At 38.2% G+C, this 26,908-nt stretch overlaps 1 long non-coding RNA gene across 1 annotated transcript in view; it reads left to right on the top strand.

The window, feature by feature from the left end:
- Window positions 1-3,682: 3,682 nt before the first annotated feature.
- Window positions 3,683-26,908, top strand: part of LOC129531959 (uncharacterized) — a 37,088-nt gene continuing 13,862 nt past the window's right edge. Inside the window, exon 1 of the long non-coding RNA XR_008677484.1 lies at window positions 3,683-10,500. This is a non-coding gene — a long non-coding RNA (uncharacterized lncRNA). The remainder of the gene's footprint in view (window positions 10,501-26,908) is intronic.

Below are 26,908 nucleotides of genomic sequence, written 5' to 3'. Positions count from 1 at the left end.
TCAACTATGTCTTTTTGCTGATGACATTTCAGTATCTCCAGAATTCATCCTTTCCTTTGAACATAGTTTCCAACTGCTGGATTGATCAAAAAAGAGGGAAAGATGGAAAAGCAGGTAACAGGTATGGCAATAATTCAGGAGTTTGAGGACACTTGTCTCAGAGATCCAAGATGTTACTACCAGGATATTCCACTAATGCCTCAAACTCAACATGACCAAAAACAAGCCGGTCACATTCTTCCACAAACAAGTTTGTTTCTTTCTGACTTCCCAGTTGATTCATGACCCCATCATTCCTCAACTTGCTGATACTTGACCCTTGGAACAGCCTCTGACTCGCTCTTATCAACTGTCCACCCTAATTAATGCAGGCCAAACCCTTGTCTATTCTACCACCACATCTCTTAAAGTTGGCCAGCCCCTTTATCTTTATTCTAGTATAGTGTATTGTCAAGAGTGAAATTTACAACAAATCTAGTTTAAAGGTCTAGTGGGCTTTTATTTGTGATTCTAGCACAGGGCAACACCTCATTCTATAAAACAGAATAAATGTTCCAAGAAGCTGAGTAGAAAGAGTTGGCTTTATAGGCAGAAAAGGGCTGGAGAAAGCAGAAACAGAACAAAACTTGAATTGATGGTTTCAAATTGCTTTCCTCATAGAGTTAAAGCAGAGGGAACTTCTTTATCATGCAGGCTCAGGTAAATTGAACCCCTTTTGATTGGTTGCTGTGAATTTCCTGTTTTTTTGGAAAACTCTCACATTTTAGAGTTCAGTGGCACCTGAACATTGATTATGTGGCACTTAACATGAGTGACTCCATTCTGGTTTGGTCTGGTCTGCTGGGGCCTAGTGAAAGGGGCTAATCCAAAACAATGGCCTCCCATAAACCTTGTTTAATAACAGTATATAGTATAGTATGGTATAGTATAGTCTAGTTCAGGTTTTTATTGTCTGTTGCTTAGCTTTTTACTTGGAATATAACCACACTCCTTATACTGCCCTCCTCCAAATAAATAGCACCTCATCCTCCTCTGGGTCTGATATGGTTTGGATTTGTGTCCCCACCCAAATTGCATGTTGAATAATCCCCAGTGTTAGAGGAGGGACATGGTGGGAGGTGACTGGATCATGGGGGCGAATTTCTCCCTTGCTGTTCTTGTGTAGTGAGTGAGTTCTCCCAAGATCTGGTTGTTTAAAAGTGTGTAGCACCTCCTTCTTCTCTCTGTCCTGCTCTGACCATGTGAAGATGTCCCAGCTTATTCTTTGCCTTCTGACATGATTGTAAGTTTCCTGAGGCCTCCCCAGTTATGCTTCCTGTATAGCCTATGGAATTGTGAACCAATAAAATCTTTTTTTAAAATAAATTATCCAGTCTTAGATAGTTGTTTATAGCAATATGAGAATGGACTAACACTGCATCTCACAGTATTTTGCTACATATCATTTCTATTTGTAGCTCTCTTATGATAGTAATAGCTAAAAGCAATACTAGGTGCCAGGCATTGTCTTACATGCTTTACATATATTATCTCTTTTAATCTTCACAGAAACCTTTTGGGATAATACAATTGTGAGCCACATTTTACACATGAGAAAACTGAGGCACAGAAAGGTTAAGTGGACTTTCCCAGGGCAGGAGCGGAATTTGAATCTAGGCCTCTGCATCTCCTAATAACGAAGTGCCACATTGAACCTCTTGTCTTCTTTTCCAGACTGTAAACTCCTTAAGATGAGGATTTCTCTTTATAACCAAGTGACTCTTGCACAGTGCCTTACTAACTGTAGCGTGAATGAATGACAGTTTTGCTTGATGGTAGAATTCAGGGAAACATCAAGCTGGAAGTCATTTGATCCTGCTATTCCTGTAGAAGTGAGACTGTAGCTAATTCATTCTGGATGATAAACTTTAACCAGATCAGATCATTCAAGTAGGCCCAGCTAGAGTAGAAATGACCCAAGAGAAATCAGGCTGCAACCTACATGAAATCAGACATTGGGCTCAAATGCGTGTGTTAAGCTCTGCCTCTCTCTTAAGTTCTATTATTTATGGACTCTTTTTCTTTTGCTGCATACCTGAAAACCCACACTCTTCTTAACTAACAAAAGAAGAATCTGAATTACAGACTTAGAAACACAGAGTATGTAGTAAAAGAGTATTTGCAAATGTGGGTGGAGCAGAGGCTCTCTGGGAGGCTCAATATAATTACTTTTTGGCTGAATGAGCTTGCAAACCTCTTCTAGAGGCTGAGCAGTGCTATTTCATGCTGCTACCACAGGCATTTTCTCTCTGAAAAATCAACGACCCAAGAAAGCAGTTGGTGGTGGGAGGAGGGAGAGTCCCTGAGCTAATCCTTGAGGTTGAGGCAGAAACACAGATGTTTTGGATTCAGCCTGGGGAGATCAAGGGGAGACACGACTGCTGTATTTGGAGAGGCTTGTCTTCAGTTGGCATCATTCTGAGCACTCAAGTTCTCTGTCAATAAGCACTTTATGGGAGAGATAAATGGATTTGGAGCTGAGGATAGGGGAGGGTGTCTGGGAAATAATAAACATATTATCTGAGACCTTCCATCAAGCCCCTTCACTGAAGTGCTCAAGGACTCAGACATTGAGTTTAGCAGAGGCAGAGTGGGAAGGAGGGAGACTCTGCAGCCCTTTGGGTGAAGCCAGCTGCAGAAGTCTGGTCTAACAATAATAGACAGCATTAGAGGATCCGGCCTCTGTAGCTTGCTTCACCCACAGTGGTGCCAGGTTCTGTGCTGAGGGATTATCAAATGAGTTTGGTCACCATCTTGACAATAAGACTAGAAACAATTGGCCTCCTATGAAGAGAAAACATGAACATTCATTCTAAAGGGGTATTGGTGAAAACGTAAATTAGTACAACCATTATGGAAAATAGTATGAAGGTTTCTCAAAAACTTAAAATAGAACTGCTATAAGATCCAGCAATCCTGGGTACATATCCAAAGGAAATGAGGTCTGTATGTTGAAGAAATATCTGCACTCCCATGTTCATTGCAGCACTGTTCATAATAGCCAAGATACAGAATCAACCAAAGTGTTTACCAACAGATGGACGAATAGATAAAGAAAATGTGGTTATATAAACAATGGAATACTATTCAGCCTTAACAAAGAAGGAAATCCTGTCATTTGCAACAACACAGATAAACCTGAAGGACATTATGCTAAGAGAAATAAACCAAGCACAGAAAGACAAATACTGCATGATCTCATTTATATGTGGAATCTAAAAAAGACAAACTGGCCAGGTATGGTGGCTCACATCTATAATTCCAGCACTTTGGGAGGCCAAGCTGAGAGAATTCCTTGAGGCCAGGAATTAGAGACCAGCCTGAGCGACATAGCAAGACTCTGTCTCTACAAAAAAATTTAAAAATTAGCTGGATGTGGTGGTGCATACCTGTAGTCCCAGCTACTTGGGAGGCTGAGGCAGGGAGATCACTGGAGCCTAGGAATCTGAGGCTGCAGTGAGCTATGATTGTGCTGCTGCACTCCAGCCTGATCAACACAGTGAGATCCCTTTTCTTAAAAAAATAAATAAATAAATAAATAAATAAATAAATAAATAAATAAATAAAAATTAAATAAATAAAAAAGACAAACACACAGAAGCAGAGAGTAGAATGGTGGTTACCAGAGGCTTGGGCAGGGGTGGGGTAAGGTGGTGGGATCAGGGAGATGTTAGCCAAAGGATAAAAAATTTCAGTTAGACAGGAGAAATAAGTTCAAGAGGTTTATTATACAACATGATGACTATAGTTAATAACAATGTTTTATATTCTTGAAAATTACTAAGAGAATAGGTTTTAAGTGTTCTCATAACAAAAAAGAATAACTATATGAGGTAATGCATATATTGATTAGCTTGATTTAGCCACTGCACAATGTATACATATATCAACATATATTGTACACCATGAACACATACAGTTATTGTTATTTAAAAATAAAAAATAAAAATTTACAAAAATTGAACAATAAATTTAAAAACAAAGAGCGGGTGGCAATATTCTGCAAACATGGGAGGTGAAAGTAAATACCTGAGTAAATGAAAGAAAATGCTGCTATCTATTTTGCATAATTACATCCCTTCCCTACATATTTTTAGATCCAAAAAGAACCCTTCCCAAGAAAGTATAGGCTTTGGGAAAGGTAGATGCAGGCACACTCTGGTCTTCAGATACCAAAGCATTTGTTAATGACTTTATGTTATTAAACATGGCCTTCCCATAGACAGCAGGCCAAGGAATCGGGCATTAGTGTTGAGTTTTGAAGATCATGATTCTGGAAAAATGACATCCTTAGCTCAATTCCCCTTTAGTGCAGCTCAGGTGTTCCTAAATCCTCTAGAAGAGTCTTGTGCTGTTAGTAACTGGCTGATTACACAATCTTCAAACAAGTAAATGCATAGCTCCTATTCTTATTTTACCAGATAGATGCCATGTCCTAATCCTAGTACACTCCCTCTCCCAATGCATTTGCTGATACAGTGAATGCATGCTCCATTTTGTTGCTCCCATTATACCCTTCTTTTATACACTTTCTGATCTGGCAGCTACCCAAAGCTCTACTCTTAACATCTGTTACATTCTTTGCCACACAACCCTCCTCTAGCACCTCAGGATAAAGAAGTTTTTCCCATCTCATGACATAGAGTTCTTTTGCTCTAGAATCAGTTAACTGTTCTCACTGCATTTTCATTGAAGATGTGGATGTCCTCTGTCACACCTCTTTTCCTTTCTTATATTTTCTATGTTTTCATATTTCTATATTTTGGAGTATGCAGCTCTTTATGCCTAGACTTTATCTCATGCAGCTCCACTGTAATATGCCCCAAACTGAACTCTCTTCTCTTCATTCCCTTGCCTCTTCCTCCACTCTGCCCCTAACACTCCCAGCCTCAGATTTCTCATCTGAGTGATTAACATCATCATGAAATCTCTTCCTGAAATAAAAGTTTAAATATCTTAGATATACCTATATTTCTCACCCTCCTATATTTCTCTATCATTTTCACTTTCAAATCTACTTCCTAACTTTCTTTCCTGTCCTTCTTAGCCTTGTTCCCATCATGTCTCAGTGGACTATGGTTATAGCCTCCTAACAGGGTTCCATCAATTTTCTACACTGCCTCTAAAGTGGCTATTCTGAGACAGGATGCTCAGTGGAACTTTTCCTGTGGTCTCACAACTAGCGTCCTCATCATCAATACTTTAGGAGGGGTCCTTCTCTCCTGCCTGAGCCCAGTTCTATAAAACAGAAGATAAAGGAAGAGTGGTGGGGACAATCATCAGACTGATGACTTGCAGGTCAAGTGGGGAATGAAGTATATTTCTCTTGCCTACATCAAGAAAGGGTCAACCAAGATAATCTCTTTTAGAGACTGCAGATGCTCCAAGAAGTGAACGCTGGAATCCCATTCCCTTATTAAGAGGTTTGCTTGAGTTGCACACTTGATGAACCTGATGAGCTTTCCTGCATGCATTTTCCCCTCAACAGTCTCCACCCCTTCTCACTTCCAGCAGGAAAAAAGACAACTTGATAGAAAAGGGTAACATTCCCTCCTTTTATCTTTGCATGGAGACATGGGATTTCTTTGGGTCGAATGGACACTACAGAATGAAGCTGAGTTTATGCTGTTTTGGAAGATTTTGTCTTCCCTGCTCTCCACCCAAGAGATATGGCCAATGTATCCTAGCACCCAGTAACAATAGGTTGTGACACCATGAAGCAAGGAAAACTCTGTTGGAAAAAAATAAGCTGGGACTTGGTCTCTCCAAATCAGGCAACTGATATGAATCCCTTCTCCCCAAGGGGTCAAGAGGTAGCATTTGTAGAAGGCACTCACCACCAGCCACATTGGTAAGAAAGGCAGAAACAACCACTGGAAAGAAGACTAGGAAGGAAGCTGCTGGAGTGAGATACACGCATCCCTTCTGTCTTGGTGAAGAATTCCCAATGACTCCTTATTCCCTACACTGTAGCATAAAAATATATACTCTTTGCATAACTGATAAGGCATTTGTAATCAAGCACCTTTTCCCCTCATGCTGTTTTTTACTTCTTATTTTCATTTTCGACACTTGCAATTGTCCCAATGTATCAGACACCCCCACCGCTCTGTCTTCGCAAACAGTTTCTTCTACCAGGACAGCACTTCCCTACCTAACCTACAAAAAATTCCTTCAAGTCTTTGTTTAGGCAAGATATCTCTGTAAAGCCTTTCCTAATGTGTGCATGCAGAATGACTTATTTCTTCTACCATATTCCTCTGGTACATACAATTCAATTATCTTACTGAGTCACTTCTCAAGACACTAGTGCATCTGTCTTCACTCTAAGCCGTAAGTTCTTTGAAGCCATCTACGGTGCTTTCCTTTGTAATCCCACACTCAGAGGTGGAGGGAAAGGGCTGTTGAAGTACAAAATCTAGAGCCTGGACCAATAACATAACCAGATACCATGTGAAACTTTGTTTTCAAGAGATGCCTTAAGTCTGTGTTGATGTAGACTTTGGGCTGAAGAGACAAAATCTGATTTTATCCACCAAGGTTCTTTCTATTTGAAATATCTTCTTCTCAACATCTGATACTGACTCCTCAATTTCAGCCAGTTCTAAAAGGCCTGTACCTACCCTGACTCAATGTACACCCTCCCTATTCTACCACAGTGGACTCTCAGTTGTCTACAGGAAGCCACTTTCTCCACATCTCTGACGAGCGCTGGTATGTGGTATTAGGACACAATGTAAAAAATGCATTTATTATATGCTATTTTAGTTGCTTCTCTCTTAGTATAAATCCAATCTTATTTAGGTTACAAGATTCTAGAAGGCAGGCCTTATATGCTCTGTATTCCACATAGTGGAAATACTTCTAATTCTGTAAATGATTTCTTAAAAGTCATACTGAGCCAAACACTGTGGAAAGTGGTAGATATTATGGCCTCTGCACTAAAGGACTTTACAGAGACTGGCCCTTCTCCGTCTTGGAAGATTGTCCTTTTTGACCTTGAGGGAAGCTCCAGAGACGGCCTATGGCATGGTGAGGACAAAGAGGGCAGTCAAAGCAGCTGGCCAGGCCATCAGGGAATCCACCCTGCAATCAACAAGGTGACACAAGTCCCATTCAAATTATCCTCACAACCTTTTAGCTTTCTAGCCCTGGAGCTCTCTTCATCTGTCATACTTGGTTTTGACTACATAGTAACTGCCACAAGAATGGGAAATAGTAAAAAGAGATGGCCCTCAGAATCAAAAGTGATTGAATTCAAATTTAATTCAGCCTAAATATAGCTAATGAAATTTAGTCACTAATTTTGCAAGGTTGACCAGTCTCATATAGTCCTAATATAAATACAGGAGAGTTGTTTGGATCAGGGGATTGTGTTGCCCTGATCATTTCCTTGGCTTTCTCCATTCCCTCACTGGCTGCTTCCTCACTGCAGATTTGCCCAACATACATGCATAGACACCACACAGAGGATACCCTTTCTTTCTCCCACTTGTCAACTAAACCCTCTCCCTTTCCTCTACCATCACCATCTCTCAAAAATCATGCTAAGTTGCAACAATTGTTTTTATTTTGTTCCCATAAATGAGATATTAACAGTTCAGGTCTCTAAGGTCTTTCATTTCAATCAATAATACATATTCCTGAAATTCTAAATATAAGTGGCCTCTGACTTTACATTTCTCAAGTCTTAGACAAGTATGCATGCAGTCTATAAACAGACTACGTGTGTGTATGTGTCAGAGAGACTACACGTGTGTATGCATATTATATACATGTATGTATTGAGAGACAATGACACATATGATCAATCAAGAGTAGAAATAGATTTTCTTCTACTCCTTCACTCTCCCTCTACTTTTGTCTCTGGGACAAAAGCTTTGCCTCCATCCCCGCTTGCTCACATCCACCCCTCCCTTCTTTCACTCTGACTTCTAACCGTTTTTCTCCCCATTAACGCCCCCCACCTTCATTTTAAACCCAGTTTTATCTGGATCCTCTCAAGGAATTGCACTGTGATAGTCAGTGCAGAGACCCAGCCTCCAGGCTAAACTCTGGTGTGTCATTTAGTTACTAAGGACATTAATCTTCCTCCTTAGTTCTCTCTTAAGGATTATTTAAATTGGGCAGATTGAGAATCCATCTATTTCTTTAAAGCCCAGTCCATGAATAGCTGTTAACACAATGCTAGAGTTTAAGGCATTAAGCATGTACCTGCAAGTACTTTGCAGTTCTTCATTTCCTTCCCTCGGGGAGTGCTTTCCAGTAGACAGGGGGAGGGGAGGGAGCAGAGCCTAAGTAAGCTGATTTATCTGGAAAAGCACTCCTCTCCATCTTTGCCATTTTAATAAAGCTTAGCTTGGGGAAAGATTTGGAGGCCTTCAGGAGCAGGCCCGTTAAAACAATTGAGGAGTGTGTGAAACACAGCTCAGGCTCTGCATCCCAGTCTTCAAACTGACGTCACCTCATAAATCCACAGGCACAGCCTGGACCCATCAGCGAGCTGCTTTTTCAGGAGATTAATTATTTGTTCAGACAGGGGTCAGGTGGAGGGTCTTTGAAAGATTCCTTCAGTGTTTTGCCCCACCCCCTCTCATGGGGGTGAAAAATGGAACTCTCTGTACAGCCAAGCTGTAGAAAGAACACTGCGTGCAGAGTCAGAAGGGACGTGTGCAGCGTTTGACCCACACTGCCCAATTAAGACAGGAGGGGACTGAGGGGCCAGAGAAGTGAAGGGGCTGTGCACTGGCTCTCCTTACCTTGCTGTCCTAAGGTTATAGGTTTCCAATTGGTCCCCAGGGCAGACTTCAGTAAGGCTGAAAATGCAATAAATTGAGAAAGGCATGGCGTTAGGGGAAGCCATCTGACAGAAGGACATTTGGACAGTGTCTGCAATCCAAGGGGGTCATGGAGGCTCTGGGAGGCCTCACTGTCAGCCCTGGAGCAGAGGTTTCTTTCCAGGAAGTGCCGGGCTTTGCACATCAACCACCTGGATATGTCTCTGGGGAATCACTTAGACACACTCAAGAACAGCAATCACTTAACAAAAAGCAGAAGAGAGGGAAAAAGGCTGAGGTGCAGCAGTTGTCAAATGCATGAGACTTTCCAGAAGGAAGATTACAAAGGCTCTGTACTCTCAGGGCAAGATAATGGGAAGGGAGATTTTCTGAGAAAGGGGCTAGGGATTGATTAAACTGGAGTTAGTCAGAAAGGTACTCAAATTTTGTTCACCCATTTGAGAAAAGTTTTAAACAGTGGTTTGTTAGTAAATGGTTAAAAACTGTCGGCAGGAGGGGGCGGGTGGTGGGGCGGCTGTTCTACTTATCATCTGCTGATTTCTGTGGTGTAAATACTCCCTTTGACCCTGATTTCAAGCACCAGTGTGAGGTCACTGAATGTGGAGTTGGGAAGAGATGGGAAAAATAGGCTCTTCTGAGCTGGTGCAAGCTGGCTCCAGCTCACCCCTGGTTGTAATAAATATGCTAACAGGGTTCCTAAAGAATGTTCTCAATTCTCGTGCCCTAAGAGGCTACATGGTCCAGCTAAAGGTGCTGGAAGCCAGTCCTAGTGTCAATTTCTTCCTGCCATCCAATCCCAGCTATCAGTTGACAATTTGTGCACTTTTCTCTCTATATTTCCATAAAAACTTGAAATATTAAACAGTGCAAAATAAAGAAGTCTTGTTATCTCCTGCAATTACAAATGTATAAAATTTGACATCCTCAATTCTCATCATCATTTCTCTAATAGTTCTTGTCTTTGATAAGGCACAGGATTGGGTTGTGTTGTCAGTGAGCAAAAAGAGGAACTGCAGACTGCAACTGTTGAAACTGCAACTAGTGTGCGGTCCCCTATTTGAAGACATGGAAAGAGAAAGCCTAGCTCTCCTTTCAGTTACAGGGCCTGATCTGTGCAGCCTGATGGGAATCAGAGAGTTCTGGAACGCAGCTCCTTTCATAGCTCTTGGCTCCTCTGCACGCCCCAAATAAACACAGGTTGTCAGTAGCGGTTTCAGATGAATCCCCCTGCAAATGCTGGCATAGCAGGCTGGGGCAGCCACGGGTCTTACCCTCCAGGGAGGGAGCCCAGAGCAGGACTGCCACGCAGAGATGCAGTTGAAGAGGGGAAGGGGAGGGGGTCTATGAAAGCCAATGGCAGAGCCCTGTGGTTTGGCAGTTGGCCTGGGAGCCCTGGAGCCTTCTGGGAAAAAGCCAGGAGGGGAGGACAGAGTGAGGGAGAAGGGGTGGGGGAACTGCTTCTCAGGGTTGGGCTGGCTGCTGCGCCTGTCAGGGCCAGAATTGTCGGCTCTCTTCTGGAGTGACTTACTACATACAAAGAGGAGGAAAATGAACTAAGGTGCACTGGGCAAGTCACAGCCAGGATTTCCCTCCAATCTCACAATAGGGCTATGAGGCAGATTTTCATCACCATTTCTCAAATGGGGAAACTGAGGCCCCACAGGTAAGAGGATTGGCCTGTGCCACACTAATATTAATGGCTAAAGGTGAGATTTGATTTCACCCTTCCTGCACCCAAGGCCCTGATCTCCGCTTGGTTTTATGCTCCTTTTTGGCACCTCTACATCAAACCCTTTGGCTCCACCAGCCAATCTAGTGTGACACTTATTTGTCTGATTTTAGTTTGTTTCACCGTTTTGTAAACAGGTCCCTTGGTTGTTGAAGGGGCTGTCCAGGCTGACTGTGGTGGCCCCCTGTGAGGACAAGGGAAGGGACTCTTGGCCTCCAGCTTGTCTGTGGGGCCAGGATCGAAGTGCTCCTGGAATCCACACCAGAGAATCTTAGCTGTGTCGGCACAGCCAGGACATAAGTGCCATCCTCCTGCCAGAAGATTGTTAATAACACCAACAATTTCTTCGACTTCTAGCTGTGGATACCAGCAGCCTGTGTTAAGTCAACTGTGTGTCCTCACTAGCATGTTGGCGCGGGTCAGCTGCTCAGTCATAAATCCAGACATGTCTATCTATCTGTCCATCAGTCCTTGTGGCCACACTGCCCTTCAGATCTTTCCTGCACAAACATGAAACTTAACACGAACTCCTCACAAGGGCACTCAGCCCTTGGCTTTCACTTGGAATAAACAGGCAGGTCTCTAGATGCAAACACCCTGCCCAAAGTGAAACGCAGCCAGCACGGCCACCTGCTCCCTCCCCTCTTGCACTCCTCACACTTTCTGGGTCCCTCCCCACTGCCATTTTGTTATTCTCTATTCAAATGTCAAACACTAAAGTTCCTAGTTGTTTTAATAACTTTTGCTGAATTTCTACAGTTTTAATAAAGTATTCTGTTTCCATTATTGATAAGATGATGGCTTTCCTGACTGGGAGAGTCAGTAAGAGCTTTTTCTCTCACTTGAGCAGGTCTATTTTATCATCTTGCAAATAGGAATACTGTACGTGGACTTCCATAGATGATAGTGATGCTACCACCCACTAATAATGATAATAAATGTTAGCTGCTACTGCTACAGCTAATGTTTATTGAGCACTTACTATGTGCTGGGCAGTATGTATTAAATGCTTTATAAAGATTAAGTATTTGATCCTCACAATAACTCCATGAAGTAGAGCCCATTATTTTCTCCATTTTCGTAAGAAGAAAATGAGATTCAGATGAGTTAAGTTGCAACTTACTTAAGTTTCCAAAACTAATAAATAATAAATCTGGTGCCAGAATTTGTGTTTTTGACCACTTTTCTATAGTGATATGAACCCCAAACATGCATGTGTATGCATGTACAAAATTAAGCTTCACTATATAAAGTGGTCATTTCAAAGGTCAGAAACTGTTCAATATCAGCAGTTTCATGATTCAACCTAAAACACTTCAGCCAGAATTTTCTGAATGTGGCCACCAGACTTGATTATCCTTAGACTTTGGTGCCTTTCCTAGAACAGGCCCTCAGTCAGTAAATGTTTTCTGAGCATAAGAGTGAGGAATTGAGTGGGTACAGGAATGACAGAGGGGTGTGAATGATCACAAGCAAAGGCAAGTTTCAGCTGCAGGGTGAATGAGTTTCAGGGGGCACAGCAAAGGGTGTGGGCATGTGCGTGTGTGCATGTGTGTCCAAGGACCTGTGCCAGTGGTGGGTGGGTGCAAGCCCCTTTAAAAGCTACACTCTGTTATTATCTTCCCTGTGGAGTGATGTGACTACTCACGTTTCCATCCATCCTATATTTCTCATGGCTGCCACAACATAGTACCTTCAAAAGAAATAATCGAATAGACATTCTTTTGAAGAAAGTGTTATAGGCTTAGCCAACTCCCATAACTCCTTTCTAATACCAGTAACTTAGGTTGAGAGGGTGTTGGTTTCAATTCAATGGGAATTGATTTGAGAGCGAATCATCCCGTGGTCAGAGCCCCCGGAATCAATCTGTCCTCTCATCTCACTTTTGCTTTTCTTTCTTCTCATTATCTGTTAGGATGAAAGTAGTGTAAACCTGATTCTCCTTTGTAATCTCCGCAGCTCAGGGGACCTGGTGGGGAGGGGAGGCCGGAAGTGCTGGAGAAGAGTGTGAGGGAGAACGAGGAGCCTTGGGGTGGGCACCAGGCTCTCTGGGAGGAAGGCGCATTGGGAAGGCAGGTGCAGCCCAACCTTGCCAGATGGGATGTTCAAGGCACCCAAGGAGCAAGGACACCAAACCCTAAGATTCAGAAAGCAGCAAGGCAAAGCTTAGAGCTTCATTTATCTTCCCTGGGACGCCTTTGGACATGATTCAGGAAAGAGAAGGAATAAAGTCAGCACAAAGGTGTGAAAGGTGGGTCAGATACCAAGGGGAACAATATGTAACAGAGGACGGAAAACATACCCTCTGCTCACCCCTGCAAAGCAAGGTCACCATATGCTTTAATTTTGTGTCGCACACTTCTGTCTGTAAAAATGTTTTTAATACATCTGCAAATAAATGGATGTTAATATTTGAATAATATACACATTTAGTACCATGACGATATACTATGTACATTATGAAACAGACACAAAAATATAAATTAAAAATTGATAAGATAAAAATAAGTAAGAAAAGAAGTTATATTTTCTTTCCACACTCCCAAGGAATCATCTCATGTACCTCTGAGGTGAACTCACATCGTTCTGCAGGCCTTTGGGTTAGAACAGTGCTGCCAATAGAAATATAATGCAAATTGCATATGTAATTTCCATTTTTCTAGTAGCCTCATTTTAAAATGTAAGAAGAAATAAATGAAATTCATTCTAATAATACATTTTAATCTAACCCAATATATCCCAAGTACCATTATCTCAATGGGTAATCAATGTAAAATTATTAATGAGAGATTTAAAGTTCTTTATTTTGCAACAAAGGCCTCTAAATTTGGTGTGTATTGTAAACTTATGTCACATCTTCATTTGGATAGCCCACATTTCAAGGGTTTGTCAACTACATGTGGCTAGTGTCTACTATATTAGATGGTATGGGGTTGAAGGACTATGATACCAGGAGGAATGGGAACCCTAGGGGACACTGAATTTCTGTTTGCGGTCAAGGCTGAGAATGTTAGAATAAGGATGCCTAATGCACCATTGCCAGCACTGGAACTGTAATCTTCCAGTTCCTTTAACCAGATGGCCTTAAAATAAGCACATTACTCAGGTTGCAGAGTAACATGATTCCATGAAAAAGGAATTATACATAAGTACATAAACGTATGAGCATAGCAAAAATATGCATGAACACACATTAACAATGAATATTGATCACCTTGAGGATATGGAATAGGAGGACAGTGAGCAGCAGAGTATTAAAATTGTCTACGTATGTATCTATATCGTTTGAGTTGTCAAAATCTGTATTTATTTTTTAAATATTCTAAAGGACAATAATTTTCAAGCGCATGTATTTTTTTTTCAGAAAGTATGCAGGCTGAATCCTTATTGATAAAATAATACTTCCTTCAGCTATGGAAACCTAAACCTACTGTAGAGTCAACGTGTTTCTCTTATTGAATGAAAGAGTCTTCTGTCTTTTTTATTCTTTCTTTTTTACATGGAGGAAGAGTTGGGAAAGGGATTTTGGGCTTAGGGTTGCCAGATAAAATACAGGACGCACAGTTAAATTTGAATTTTATAGGAGCAATGATTAATTTCTTAACATAAGCATGCCCCATGCCATATTTCCTTTGAATGATCCAGGGATAACCTAAATATTTGCTCAGAACATACATATTTATTTATTTTATTTATTTTTTATCCTTGCTAGCAGGATGTCAAAGTGCATACATATTTATGCTAAAAAATTATTCACTGTTTATCTGAAATCCAAATTTTACTGGACACTTTTTTTTTTTAAATCAAACCCTGCAAGCCTGTTAGGGCTGTCATTATTACAAGTGAACTGCTGTGGTCTTGCATGACTGCTTTTCTCTGCACCTCAGGAAAGTGCTACCTCCAATGGAATTATTCCCATCAGTGGTTCCCAACTGGGATGTGGTAGAGAGGTGCTTCTAATTCCTCCTGCCAGTACAGTAATTATGAAAGTAGATCCACCTTCCTGTCTCTCATCTTCTCAACCTAGTTCCCTTCCAAATAAGTTCTTAGTTTCATGAATTTGAATTCCTTCTCTAAGATGTTTTCAAAAACCTGACTGGAGAAAAGACAACATTCTTAAATGTCCCAAATAAGCACATTACTAACTATGGCAGGCAAAGCTACCTATTTTAGTCTCAGCTCTGAAAGAATTCATGGTATATTTAACAAGGAATATGCTCCACTGTTTTTTTTATATACCTATATGCACCACAGTGCTGGAATCATGGCAAGTGGTATAGCTGTGTGTTGTGTGTGTGTGTGTGCGTGCGTTGTGTGTTGTGTGGGTGCGTGTTGTGTGTTGTGTGTGTGTATGTGTTGTATGTGTGTTCACCCTGTTATTATCTTCAACACACAGTGGTATAGCTGTGTGTTGTGTGTGTGTTGTGTGTGTCCGTGTTGTATCTTATGTGTGTGGTGTGTGTGAGTTTTGTGTGTTGTGTGTGTGTTTGTGTGTTGTGTGTGTTGTGTGTGTGTATTTTTTTGTGTTTGTTGTGTGTGTTTTTTTGTGTGTGGTGTGGTGTGGTGTGTGGTGTGTGTGTGTGTGTTGGGGAGAGGGGGTTAGGAATACCCTATACCCAGGGCATTTCCACTGCCCGTCACTGGTTGGTGATCAGATGGACATTGACTTACATTGGGTTTTCAGAATCCCAAAGAGCATAACATCTCATGCATCTCTATTCACCAAATTCAAGTTTTCAGGTTTATCAGACAAGGTCTTGTTCTTTTCTTTTAATGGTTCAGGGATAACCTTAACCTCAAATAGCTAACACGTCAATCCACCCCAAAATGCAAATCCTTAAGAAATTAGCCTGGGCACTTGTCTCAAGAAACCACAGTACTTTTTCCCTGGCATTTTAATGATACAAGAATTCTTTGATCTGGAGCTTTCTAATGTCTAATCCATTAGCAGAATTGCTTTTTCCATCACAGCCCTCTTTACCAGATTCAATTAGCACTGTCTACAGAGTTATGCAAGAGATTGAAAGACAGGTGCTTACTCCAGTCTCCAAAGATCTCCATGTGTATCTTGAGTGCTGTCACTCAAAAAATAAGACATGAATATATAATTTAGAGAAAAAGAAATAAAAAGTATAAATATATAAAAAATCCCAAAGTTATCAGTACTCAAAGAAACTAGTTAAGTTGAAATAATACATTTTAAAGATGCATAATGTTGGCTCTAGCTTTGGTGTTCTCAACCTAATCAGCTATTCAGTTTCAGCTTTTTTCTTCTTCAACATCAGTCCAGCAATTCCCAAACTTTGGTATATTTAAAATCATGTGATCTCACAGGTTCTTATCATATGAAGTCAGCACAACAATATTAGTAATATGAACAATGCATATTCACATGCAAAATTGGGTAAGAACTCTAAGTATAACCTTTAATGATCTTCTTGTGTGCTTTGTATGTTGAAATTCTACTGTGTTTGAAACAGATATATATGTGACTGATTGAAAGAGTAAAATGTTTTAATAATTGTAATGATCATGAAAGCTATTAATTTCATGAACACACACAATTGCTAAGAATTTCCAATTAGCTAAATAAATAAGAAAATATATTTCCAGTTTTTAATACTAATATTAAAATAATATATTAGTTAGATAAACTTAGAGCATAATATGCTGTTGTTTTTATTTTTTTTTTCAAGATAGAGTTTTGCTCTGTCGCCCAGGCTGGAGTGCAGTGGCAGGATCTTGGCTCACTGCAACCTCCACCTCCTGGGTTTAAGCAATTCTCCAGCCTCAGCCTCCTGAGTAGCTGGGATTATAGGTGTCTGCCACCATGCCCGGCTAATTTTTTTATTTTAGTAGAGATGGGGTCTCACCATGATGGCCAGTCTGGTCTCAAACTCCTGACCTCAAGCAATCCACCTACCTTGGCCTCCCAAAGTGCTGTGATTCTGGTGGGAGCCACTGTGCCGAGCCCATTATATGCTTTTTAAGGAAACACATTTATAAAAGTTTCAATGATAAGTTAGCATAATATACATCTTCCTAGATAAGCATATAATAGATCAAAATTTTAATCTTCTGAGAATTTTTTAGGTATAAGCATTTATAAAATAAAATTAACATGAAGCAAAATAACCTTTAAACACTATATTTAATATTTATTTAATCCCATGTAGATCATGGTTCACTAAAGAAAAATATATACTTTATTAATTTTTTCTATGTTATGAGAGCAGATTAAAAGCACAATGTTAACTTTGTCATCTCAAGCTGTATTATGGAGAAAAGAACAACATCCTTTATACATTCTATATTGACAAAATAAAGAATATTAAATGCAAATAAAGGAAGAATGTTAGAAAAAAATTAAGTACTTCAAAAATATCTTATTTCCCCCCTGATCACAAATGAAAAGTTCTACTTAATATCACAAATGCTCAGATAATGACTGGAAGAGCAATAAAATAGCACACTATTCTGAGAAAATACTATTCTTGCACTGTAATTCAAACTTTAAACATTTAACTTAGATATTTTAACAGCAACATTCATAATTATAATTAAACTTTTTTTTTTTTTTTTTTGACATGGAGTCTCACTCTGTCACCCAGGCTGGAGTGCAGTGGTGTGATCTCTGCTCACTGCAAGCTCCACCTCCCGGGTTCACGCCATTCTCCTGCTTCAGCCTCCCGAGTAGCTGGGACTACAGGCGCCCGCCACCACGCCCGGCTAATTGTTTGTATTTTTAGTAGAGATGGGGTTTCACCATGTTAACCAGGATGGTCTCAATCTCCTGACCTCATGATCCGCCCGCCTTGGCCTCCCAAAGTGCTGGGATTATATAATTAAACTTTTAAACAAAATTTCAGGATAGTTTTCGTATGTCCTAATTTTATTTTATGATGATGATATTTGGCTTCATATTTTATTTTAGACAAATAAAATTTTGGGAAAATACTATTTTCCCATTTGTTATCTGGCCACATGTTCATTCAGTGCATGTCTGATTTACTATTTTGAAAGACTGAATGAGATAAGAGAGCTAGTATCCAGACTAAAATTGACACCCAAAACCACTATCAGAAAGAAAAATGTCTTCTCTAAATGTAGTTATCCGTTTCTTGTTTTCTAGAGCTGGTGAATAAAGCAAACAAAACAAAACAAAACAAAACAAAACAAAAAACCCAAAAAACAAAATACCTGTCAAGTATCAAAGCTATAGAAAAAACAGTTTTAAACATGGAGGAGCTCAGAAAATTTTGTACCCATGAGCCCCTTTAGAGAAACCTGCTTGAAGATAAAATTCATCCAACAAGAAATTAATGAGGAAACTTTATCAGTGGTGAATTTTAAATCTATTTTAATTATAGATATAAGACAAAAGAGGAAACGAGAGTGAAAGAATAAGATATTATATAATATATTCAATATATCATGTGTTGTAAGTTTTGACAATGTAAAAATAATGCAAAGTTTACACCAAACGTATTAGTCTTATTAAAAATGTGAATAGACTTAATTCACCTATTAAAAAATACTTCCATCATGGCTGAAAATATGAGGCTCAACTGTATACTGATTATTTTTTAAAAACCAAAAAAAAAATAATTTGAAAACAAAATAATTTGGAAAAAAATGTGGAGAGGGCTGGATGCAGTGGCTCATGCCTGTAATCCCACCACTTTGGGAGGCCAAGGCTGGTGGATCATGAGGTCAGGAGATCAAGACCATCCTGGCTAACATGGTGAAACCCCATCTCTACTAAAAATACAAAAATTAGCCGGGCGTGGTGGTGCACGCCTGTAATCCCAGCTACTCTGGAGGCTGAGGCAGGAGAATCACTTGAGGTTGCAGTGAGCCGAGGTTGCACTGCCATTGCACTCTAACCTCGGCGACAGAGCGAGACTCCATTTCAAAAACAAAAACAAAAGCAGCAAATGGAAACAATTAGAAAAGCAGGTGTAGTGATACTGATGTCAAACAAAGTAGGCAAATTAAATGAAGCAAATAAGGTGACTTTTTTACAGGTTTTGTTTATAGATCTGTATTTTGCAATCAACAAGAGAAAGTTTTAGAGAATAAAATATTTGGTTACAGTTCTACATATCTATAGTAAATACAAAGCCACATGATATTAAATCTGGCTGTAAGTAAGGTAAAGCTGAAAAATTCAACCCATATAAAATTACTTTTTGGAGAGTAAGTATGCTAATGAGTAATTATTTCAATGACCTTTTCTTTTTATGACTGTTTGCAAACTGATCCCTTTTCTCTAGTCATTGTGACTCACCAATGTTTCAAACTGCACTCTTTACTTCAGTGTTACCACCCAGGGATTTCTGAGGCAGCATAAGTTTGGATTCATAAAAACAGTAGATACTTTAACTTTTCAGTGACTATTTTTAAATCTGTAAACTCAATAATCATATTAGTTAGCCCAGTAACTATAAAAGCATTGAGATTTCAGCACTGCAAGTCATGATCTCTTTGTGCTTTTTAAATTAAGCTGCTTTGGAATCTTTTTGGCATTTATCAGCCATTTGTATTTCCTTTATACAAATAAAAGAATATATTTAAAATAATTTTTAAGGTTAAATGTCATGGAGGACTTATCAGTACTTTTTATTTTTAAGACAGCATAAATCAGTTATTATTTTTTCATTCAGTATTTGGAATAGTTCAGATTATTTCTGTTCCCTCCTTACATCAACCAACACCACTTTTTTTCATGACACTAAAAGTTACAGGCATCCCTGCAAAGTTTTTAAGTAAATGAGAGAATCACAGTGGAGTCTCAATCAGTTAACAATGTAGATCCAAAAAAAAACGGAATATTAAAAGAAAATCTTCAAGCTAAAAAAAAAAAAAAGCAAAAACAAAATCCTCCTAAGAACGAAAACTGAGTATGTGTTGTCATTGATTCTATACTTGTATCCCCAGTCTGATTAGACTCCTGTTTCTCATGTTGTAAGATATGTTTGCTGAAATCTTCATGCCAGGTTTTCAGGACATTTAACATGAAAAAGCTATGCTACTACCACATCTAAGGGAATATAAGGGTACTGATTCTTCACTAATAGACTTCATATGCAAAGATGAGCACAGAGCCTCACTCCTCTGCATTCACCTGCATCTTCTCAGGAGATAATACTTGCTGTGCAAATAAATGAAAGGTCACATTTTAATGATAAGTGCCACAATTCACAATAAAGGTATAATAGTCACAGTTATCTATGCACCAAATAACACAGCAACATATTTTGAAGCAAAAATTGCAGAAATGTAAGGACACATAAATGGAAACACATAAATAATAATAAAAAACATTCAATGAGTTCCTCTCAGTATAAGATAAATGGAGACTAGGCATGGAGACTCACATCTGTAATCCCAGCACTTTGAAAGGCAGAGGCAGGGGGGATCACAAGAGGTTAGGAGTTCGAGACCAGCCTGGCCAACATGGCAAAACCCCATCTCTACTAAAAATACAAAAATCAGCTGGGGGTGGTTGTGCATGCCTGTAATCCCAACAAAATGGCTTAGAGGTTGCAGTGAGCCAAGACTGCGCCATTGCACTCCAGCCTGGGCAACAGAGCGAGACTCTGCTAAAAAAAATAAAAATAAAAATAAAAAAAAGATAAATTAAACAGGCAAGATAAGTTAGGATACAAGACAACTTAAATAACATAATTACTAACATAGATCTCATGGATATATATCAAACCTGATACTAGAGAACATATATTCTCAAGTGTGCATGGGGGATTTAGAAAATTAATCATAATTTAGGATATGTTAAGTAACAAAGAAAATATCAATGTTATAGAAATATTATAAAGAACACTCTCTGCTTACAGCGTAAAAACACTAAAAATATTAATAAAGTAAGAAAAAGATTATTTTATCTAGAATTTAAAAATATTAAACAACTCTTCAATAAAAGGGATATACAAACAAAATTATAGAATTTTTAAAAGAGTGATGATAAATTATGTAGATACCCTGCACTGATGCAACAAAAGAATAAAGCAGAATTTTGAGGATGCATTTAAGCATTGGTCAGAAAAAATTCTTAGCCTAAAAATAAGTGAATTAAATTTCAGCTAAGGACAAAAAAGTTAGACACAATTGTGTACTGTCTTCAAGAGACCCATCTCACACGTAATGACACCCATAGACTCAAAATAAAGAAATGGAGGAAAATTTACCAAGCAAATGCAAAACAGAAATAAGCAAGAATTGTAATCTTAATCTCAGACAAAACAGGCTTTAAGCCAACAAAGATCAAAAAAGACAAAGAAGGGCATTACCTAATGATAAAGGGTTCAATTCAACAAGAAGACATAACTATCCTAAATACATATGCACCTAACACAGGAGCACCCAGATTCATAAAGCAAATTCTTAGAGACCTGCAAAGAGACATCGACTCCTACACAATAATAGTGGGATACCTCAACACTCCACTAACAGTATTAGACAGATCATTGAGGCAGAAAATTAACAAATACATTCAGGATCTGAACTCAACATTGGACCAAATTGTTCTGATAGATCTCTACAGAACTCTCCACCTCAAAACAACAAAATATACATTCTTCTTTTCACAACATGGCACATACTCTAAAATCGACTATGTAATTGGACATAAAACAATCCTCAGAAAATTAAAAAGAATCAAAATCCCAACACACTCTTGGACCTTGGTGCAATATCAATAGAAGTCAAAACTAAGAAAATTGCTCAAAACCATCCAATTACATGGAAATTAAACAACATGCTCCTGAATGACTTTTGGGTAAATAATGAAAGTAAGGCAGAAATCAAGAGGTTCTTTGAAAATAATGAGAACAAAGACACAACATACCAGAATCTCTGGGACACAGCTAAAGCAGTGTTAAAAGGGAAATTCATAGCACTAAATGCCCACATCAAAAAGCTAGAAAGATCTCAAATTAGCAATCTAACATCATGCCTGAGAGAATTAGAGAAGCAAGAACAAATTAACCCCAAAGGTAGCAGAAGACAAGAAATAATCAAAATCAGAGCTGAACCAAAAGAAATTGAGACATGAGAAGCCATTCAAAAGATTAATAAATCCAGGAGTCAGTTATTTGAAAAAATTAATAAGATAGGCCACCAGCTAGATTAATAAGAAAAGAGAGAAGATCCAACTAAACACAGAAATAACAAGGAGGATGTTACCACTGACCCCACAGAAAGAAAAGTAACCATCAAAAACTACTACAAACACCTCTATACACACAAACTAGAAAACCTGGAAGAGATAAAGAAGTTCCTGGACACATATACCCTCCTAAGACTGAACCAGGAAGAAACTGATTCCCTGAACAGACCAATAATGAGCTCTGAAATAGAATCGGTAATAAATAGCCTACCAACCAAAAAAGCCCAGGACCTGATAGACTCATAGCCAAAATTCTACCAGTTTACAGAGAAGAGCTGGTGGAATTTCTACTCAAACTATTTCAAAAACTGAGGAGGAGAGACTCCTCCCCCAACTCATTCTATGAGGCCAGCATCATCCTGATACCAAAACCTGACAGAGACACTTACACCTGGCAGAGTAAACATCAGGCCAGCATCCTTAATGAACATCAGTGCAAAAATCCTCAGCAAAATACTTGCATTGAATCCAGCAGCACATCAAAAAATTAATCCACCATGATCAAGTAGGCTTCACCCCCAGGATGCAAGGTTGGTTCAACATATGCAAATCAATAAATGTCGTTCATTAAATAAACATAACTAAAGACAAAAACCACATAATTATTTCAGTAGATGCCGAAAAGGTTTTTGATAAAATTCAACACCTCTTCATGTTAAAAACTCTCAATAAAATAGGTATTGAAGGAACATACCTCAAAATAATTGAGACATCTATGACAAGCCCATAGCCAACATCATACTAAATGGGCAAAAGCTGGAAGCATTCTTCTTAAAAACCGGCACAAGACAAGGATGCCCCTCTCACCACTCCTGTTCAACACAGTATTGGAAGTCCTAGCCAGAGCAATCAGGCAAGAGAAAGAATTAAATAGGATCCAAATAGGAAAAGAGAAAACCAAACTAATCCTGTTTGCAGAAAACATGATCCGTAGTCTTGGCCCAAAAACTCCTTAAGCTGTTAAACAACTTCAACAAAGTTTCAGGATACAAAATCAATTTTCAAAAACCACTAGTATTCCTATACACCAACAGCAGCTAAGCTGAGAGCCAAAGCAGGAAGGTAATCTTATTCACAATTGCCACAAAAAGAATAAAATACCGAGGAATACAGCTAACCAGGGAAGCGAAATATTTCTACAATGCAAAGTATGAAACACTGCTCAAAGAAATCAGAGAAGTCGCAAACAAACGGAAAATCATCTCATGCTCATGGATAGGAAGAATCAATACCATTAAAATGGCCATACAGCCCAAAGCAATTTACAAATTCAGTGCTATTCCTATTAAGCTACCAATGACATTCTTCACGGAACTAGAAAAAAATATTTTAAAATTCATATGAACAAAAAAGAGCTCAAATAGCCAAGGCAATCCTAAACAAAAAGAACAAAACTGGAGGCATCATGCTACCCAACTTCAAACTATACTACAATGCTACAGTAACCAAAACCACATGGTACTGGTACAAAAACAAGCACATAGACCAAAGGCACAAAATAGCCAGGAAATAAGGCTACACACCTACAACCATCTGATCTTTGACAAAGCTGACAAAAACAAGCAATGGGGAAAAGATTCATTCAATAAATGGTGCTGAGATACCTGGCTAGCTATAGCAGAAGATTGAAACTGGACCCATTCCTTACACCATACACAAAAATCAACTCGAGATGGATTAAAGGCTTAAATGTAAAACCCAAAACTATAAAAACCCTGGAAGACAACCTAGGCAATACCATCCTGGATGTAGGAAAGTGCAAAGATATCATGACAAAGACACCAAAAGCAATCGCAACTAAAACAAAAGTTGACACATGGGACCTAATTAAACTTAAGAGCTTCTGCGTGGCAAAAGAAACTAGCAACAGATAAGACAGACAACCTACAGAATGGGAGAAAATATTTGCAAACTATGCATCTGACAAATGTCTAATATCCAACATCTACAAGAGAAAAACAAACAACCCCATTAAAAAGTGAGCAAAGGACATGAACAGACGCTTTTCAAAAGAAGACATACATGCAGCCAACAAGCATATGAAAAAAAGCTTACTATCACTGAGCTTTAGAGAAATGCAAATCAAAACCACAATGAGATACCATCTCACACCAGTAAGAATGGCAGATGACAGAGGCTGGTGAGGTGGTGGAGTAAAGGGAACACTTACACAGCGTTGGTGGGAGTATAAATTAGTTCAATCATTGTGGAAAGCAGCATGGTGATCCCTCAAAGAACTAAAAGAAGAACTTCCCTTTGATGCAGCAACCCAATTACTGAGTATATGCCCAGAGGAATGTAAGTCATTCTATCATAAAGACATATGCACGTGTATGTTTACTGCGGCACTATTCATAATAGTGAAGACATGGAATCAACCTAAATGCCCATCAGTGACAGATTGGATAAAGAAAATGTGATATATATGCACCATGCAATGCTATGAAACCAAAAAAAAGAATGAGATCATGTCTTTTGCAGGAACATGGAGGGAGTTGGTGGCTATTATCCTTAGCAAACTAACACAGGAACAGAAAAGCAAATACAGCATCTTCTCACTTACAAGTGGGAGCTGAATGATGAGAACTCATGAACACAAAGAAGGGCAGACATTGGGGTCTATTTGAGTGTGGAGGGTGGAAAGAGGGAGAGGGACAGAAAAAATAACTATTGGGTACTAGTCTGAATACCTAAGTAATGAAATAATCTGTATAACAAATCCCCAAGACATGAGGTAACCTATATAACAAACCTTCACAGGTACCACCAAACCTAAAATAAAAGTTAAAAATTAATTAAGTAAATTTTACCTAAAAGACTAGAAAGAACAACAAAGTAAAGCAAAAGAAAGCAGAAGGAAAGAAATAGTAAAACAGTTGTAAAAGAGGCACAGAATAGAAAAACCGCAAATCTAATGAAATCCAAAATTCTTTTCTGTTTTTTGAAGAAATTAATAGCATAGACAAACCACTAGTCAACTAATTCAAGAAAAATGGAGAAAGCAGAAATCAATAAAATAAGAAGTGGGGGAAAAACTACTACTGAAATGAGAGAAATTTTTAAAAATTAAAGGATGACTTTGCAGATATTTATGAAAATAAATTTTAAAATCTAGATAAAATATGTAATTTTGTAGGCCTACACAATTACACAGTTTACAACAACAACTGAGCCTGTTGGAGATAGAAGGCTTAAACACACTAATTTTTACAGATAAAATGGAATAAATCATACAATAGAGCACCAGGCTCAGATAGTTGATTGGGGAATGGTAGCAGAGTAGGGTGGATTTTACCATGCCTTCAAAGACCAGATACTTAAAATGCTCCATAAATTGTTCCAGAGTTTTCAAAATACAGGAAAACATCTTAATTATTTTTATAAATCAAATATAACATTTACAACTAAACCTGATGAATATGGTACAAATAAAGAAATTTACAGGTCAGTATCACTTAAAACTATCAATATAAAAGTTTGAAATAAAATTTTCACTAACAGAATCTAATACCACATAAGGAAACGTATACTTTAATCAAGTGTATGTTTCAAACATAAAAGAAATTAGGGAATTAGAAGTTAGAAAACCCAAAAATATGTATATTAAAACTTCTAAGAAAAACAGTCATATTATAATCTCTATGGGTGGTGAAAAAGCCTTCAATAAAATTTATTACCCTTGCCTAATTTAAAAAAATCCAAGAAAACAAGAATTGATAGATAGTTTCTTAATGTATTAAAGGTAGATGTAACTTGGTCCTAAAGTCAGCAGCTTAATGAAGAAACATTAGAGGTATCTCCATTTATGTCCAGAATAAGGCAAGAATGTACACTGTCTCTACTACTATTCATCATTGTACTGGATGTATTAGCTAGGGCAATTACACAAGATAAATAAATTTGAGTCCCTTCCCTCCAAAAAAATAGAATAGAAGAAGTAAACCTATCTCTGCTTGCATATTATATAATTATGTACCTGTAAAACCCAAGAGAATCAATAACAAAACTAAACTATAAAAGTATTCAGTATATGAATTTGCATATAAAAATCAATAACCTTTATATACACACAGAAAAATCAGCCAGAAGTTGATAATGGTAGAAATAATTTATTTACAGTAGCAACAAAGAAAATTAATTTAACAAGAAATATGTAACAATGCAAAATCTTTATGAGAAAAACCTTTAGACATGTTTTAAAGGCACGAAAGTGGACTTGAACAAATTGAAAGACATACCATGCCCTTGGATAAGATGACACCACGTCAGGAATAAAGGTCAGTTCTTTCAAAGTTACTTTATACATTTAATGCAATCCCAATTATAACACCATAAAAATTTTTTTATGAAGCTCATCTTCATTTGAAAATGTAAGCACACCAGAATACATGAAAAACCTTGAAAAAGAAAGCAATGGGGAGATACTAATTTTCCTAGATAATAGGAAATTATCCTATTGACATATTGACCTCTAGAGTTAGTAGGCTTCTTTTATTCAAAGAGGCATGGGTTAGAAATTTTGAAAATACTTTTTGTGTGTTGAGTAAATAAGTAAATATACTGTAGAAAATGACTGTTGTGTTTCTTTCTGTTGGATAAGGGAGCTCCAACTATGGAAAAGGGGAAGGGTATAATAAAGCCTCAATAATTAATAATTAATAAGGTCTCCATAAACAGCACTGGCTCATTAGAGAGGATGTCACTTGATACGCCCTCATGAGAGGAATTTGGTAAGATCAAATAAAACTATGTTTATGTTTACCGTTTCGCCTGGCAATATCACTTCTAGAAGTTTCCTTGAGAATTCAAAAGGTTATACCTAGTAGCATTATTTATCATTGCAAACTACTGGAAATAACCTATATGCCCATACATGGAAGAGATGTTGAATAAAATATGTTATGTTATAAACATAATGGAGTCTGTGTAGCTGATAAAGAAGAATGGAGAAAGAACTCTATCAATGGGTGTTGAAGGATTTCCAGGATATATTGTTAAGTGAAAGAAAAGCAAAATATAAAAGAGTACAAATATTTTGCTACCTTTTGTTTAAGAAAGAAAAGTAAAAAACAAAATAAACAGGCATCTGCTCATTTCTGCAAAATTAGTGCAAAAATAAATGCAGTGAGAATTAACCAGAGACTAATAAGATTG

This window comes from Gorilla gorilla, chromosome 11, assembly GCF_029281585.2.
Source record: "Gorilla gorilla gorilla isolate KB3781 chromosome 11, NHGRI_mGorGor1-v2.1_pri, whole genome shotgun sequence".
Classification (NCBI taxonomy): Eukaryota; Metazoa; Chordata; class Mammalia; order Primates; family Hominidae; genus Gorilla; species Gorilla gorilla.
Note: the sequence above shows the minus strand (reverse complement) of the source record. Positions and strands in the feature narration are given on the sequence as shown.